The following is a 3,241-nucleotide window of genomic DNA, read 5'->3' as shown; positions in this document are numbered from 1 at the left end:
GTGTTTGTCTGTCTGTTGTTTTATACATGACAGGAACTCCCACCTACAAAAGAGGACTTGAACGTGCTAGAATGAAGAAAAAAGAAGAAGAGCTGCTATGTATCAGTTTATTTTATGTGCTGTTAAGAAAACTCTCTACTTTCAAGGTCGAAGTTATGGTATGATGGCTATTTGGTTTATTTAATTTGTTTATGGGATTTTGGTTGTTTTGTTTGCTCGAATCTGTAATCTGCCATGCCAGTGTCAAAGGTCTAGTCCCTGTGATACCAGTCATTGAACAGTTCTGTGTTTGTTCTAGAGAGGTATTGGAAATTCAACTTTGGCTCGTTTCTCCTAAAAAATACTGCCCTTTTGGGTGTCTGTTCAGATAATTTGTTAGATACATGTGGATTGTGATCTCCAATCTCCTTAATGTCTTTCAGCTTTTGAATTGGCACATGCATAAATTTCATAAATTTGATGAAGATAGAAGTTTTGACTAATGGAGTCTCTTTGTTCTCTTGAATTTATTGGGATGCTGGAGAAGACAATTGATGATGGCTAAAGATACTAGGGTGGAAACTCTGTGCTATTGCGTGTCCTTGTGCCAGGAAATCACATTTCCCTATCTATTGCCAGATCTAAAGATGCAAGGTAATCGGTGGATTTTGTTTTCCCAAATTCATTTATCTGGAGAAAATTGCGAACTTAAAATCCTTTCTGTTTATTGTTCTTTTCAAATTCAATTCTATTCATATCTTTTTTGTTCTTTTATGCAGAATTTATTTGAAAAAAAAAGGTAGCAGGTTAAAGTGAGATTCTCATCACAAATTATGATCTCTCCTTTATCAGGTAAAACCTTGACTGTTTTTTTGTGTGCTTTGATATAAATCATTATGTCCTCAAATTCACTTTATTTAAATTGATTTATCAAATTTGTGTTCTAATTTAATGATGAAATTTATCATTATTTGCTTGAATTTTTAATACAAGAATGCATAGTAGTTAAGACACCTTACGGTTGAAAAAAGAATAGCATGCTAAAGCCAACTCTAATTAATGGACTGTTGGTGCTTCCTTAAACCTTTCTTTTTTTTGGCGAAAGGGCCATTGTTAATGGTATAGAGGGAGTAGGATTTTCAAATGTTGAGGTTTGCTGTTTTAAGCTGATCAAGTGGCTGGAAAGGAACATGCTTTTAATGAGCTGGCACCAACATATCCTTTGTGCTAATCTGATTCATCAGGAGATTACTAATCTGGAACTTATGTCAAGAACCCTGAATTTTGAAAGAAAATACCCCTCATCTTTGTTTTCTTTCTTTTTTTGTTAGCTCCTCCTTTTTAGCCATTTTGTTTTTGCATTTCAATAGCGCTTTTAAAAAAAATTGAATTTTAAATTTTTTTTCTTTGCTTCATATTAATTTTGTTTTTGGTGTTTTCATATCGTTTTAATGTACTAACGTCAAAAATATTTTTTTAAAAAAACATTATTTTGATGCATTCCCAAATAAAAAGCATTTTGAAAAACAACCACCACTACAATATCAAACAGGTTCGAATCTATAGTTCCATCAATTTTGTTGTGGTCTAAATTTTAGTGATGCTCAAATTGCAATTGAGATCAAAGGCACGACTATGATTATATCTATTCTTCTATGACTAAGACAATACCGCCTTTTTCTTGGTTTATCGAATTCATCTATTATTATATTTTTATATTCAATTTCAAGTATACTTACATTTTCTTAATGACTTGGTGGATAGTTTCCTCTCTCATGGTCCTCAATAAATCTTCAATAATTGTTCTTCTTTTCAGTAAGCCTTTTCCAAATTATTTCAACTTTATTAAACACTCCTTTTATGTGTTCTGTTTCTCACTTTCTTTCCACTAAACAATAATTCCTTGGTAGAAATTGTATGATAGCATGGCAATCCAATTAATGTATCATCTGAAATCCGGATTAGAAGTTTGGTCTGCACTTGAATTTCTTTATTTTTTTTTTGTCAAATTTTTTACTGTCTGTTCATAAATTTCAATATTCATATTTCTTTATTCATTACCTACTATTATATGAATAACAATTAAATTTTTAGCATAACTAAATGAGTGGTGCACAGAAGCCCAACACAAGTCATTACAAAGTCAAGCACTCAATTGAGTTAGAGAAATACCATAGCATATTAAAACCCTAAACAATCTCTGATTTATAAAATAAGAAAAAAAAAAACATAATCAATCTTGCTCACAAAACTGCAAGCTGCTGAGAGATCTTGTGAGACAACCTCTTTGCTGTATCTCAAGAACCTTACAAGTAAGTTTTTTGCTTTTGAATTTCTATTTTGAGTCATAAAGCTCAATTGCTAAGTGAATTTGTTTTTTATTCATGGGTTCATGTCTGTAGTCCTTTTCTGGTTAGGAATTGTTGAGATTTCTTGTCTAGATACATGTGACAATGGTAGATCTTAGTCCGTGTCCCATAAATGAAGCTATGGTTTAAGAAATTGGGGGTTTTGTGGTTTAGAGCTCAAAAGAATCTAGAGTTAAGTTCAGTAGCTGAATTATCCAGAGATAGGAGAGCAGAGAAGGATTAATACCATCAAGTATTTGATGGAATGTGTAAGGTAGGTGAAGTGTTTGAAGAAAAGACTGAGAGAAGGAAAGATGAGATATGAAAAAGAAGCATTATTAAAGAAATAGAATAATTACAAAGAATTCAGGAAGAAATCATAATGAATACAAAAAAGAAGCATTTTATCTTTGCTTCCTATTTACACAAAGAGAACTTTACCCACGTGAACTGTTTATCCCCTGATTATAACTGCTACCCAAACAAACTACAAACCCTCTTAACAGACACATTATATTATAGTTACAAGAACTGCAATAACACATGTATCACTCCGATGCAACCCCTTCCCGCCTTGCTATGGATACTTGCTCAATGTTATCCTTCATTCCTGACTCGGCACCTGTCATATGAATCTTAGCATCTCCTGCAACCATTTCCTTCCTCATCATTTATCCTAGTCCAGTGTTATCCTTCGTTGTTGACTCAGCACCTGTCATATGAATCTTAGCATCTCCCGCTACCATTTCCTTCCTTGTCATTGATTCTGGTTCAGTGTTATCCTCCATTCCTGACTCAGCACCTGTCATATGCATCTTAGCATCTCCCGCTACCATTTCCTTGTCATTGATTCTGGTTCAGTGTTATCCTCCATTCCTGACTCAGCACCTGTCATATGAATCTTAGCATCTCCT

At 33.4% G+C, this 3,241-nt stretch overlaps 1 long non-coding RNA gene across 4 annotated transcripts in view; it reads left to right on the top strand.

Annotated features, from left to right (window-relative positions):
- LOC105141424 (uncharacterized) overlaps nucleotides 1-2,650 on the top strand; it is a 4,059-nt gene extending 1,409 nt beyond the window's left edge. The window contains exons 2-5 of one of the 4 annotated variants that reach the window (XR_845373.1): nucleotides 34-158; nucleotides 527-633; nucleotides 759-831; nucleotides 1,890-2,650. This is a non-coding gene — a long non-coding RNA (uncharacterized LOC105141424). Of the gene's footprint in view, nucleotides 1-33; nucleotides 159-241; nucleotides 634-758; nucleotides 962-1,889 lie in introns of those variants that run through there. The other 3 variants (XR_845372.1, XR_845370.1, XR_845371.1) reach the window with 3 other exon arrangements.
- The last annotated feature ends 591 nt before the right edge of the window (nucleotides 2,651-3,241 follow it).

This window comes from Populus euphratica, unplaced genomic scaffold, assembly GCF_000495115.2.
Source record: "Populus euphratica unplaced genomic scaffold, PopEup_1.0 scaffold119.1, whole genome shotgun sequence".
Classification (NCBI taxonomy): domain Eukaryota; kingdom Viridiplantae; phylum Streptophyta; class Magnoliopsida; order Malpighiales; family Salicaceae; genus Populus; species Populus euphratica.
This window is presented reverse-complemented; position numbering and strand designations above follow the sequence as displayed.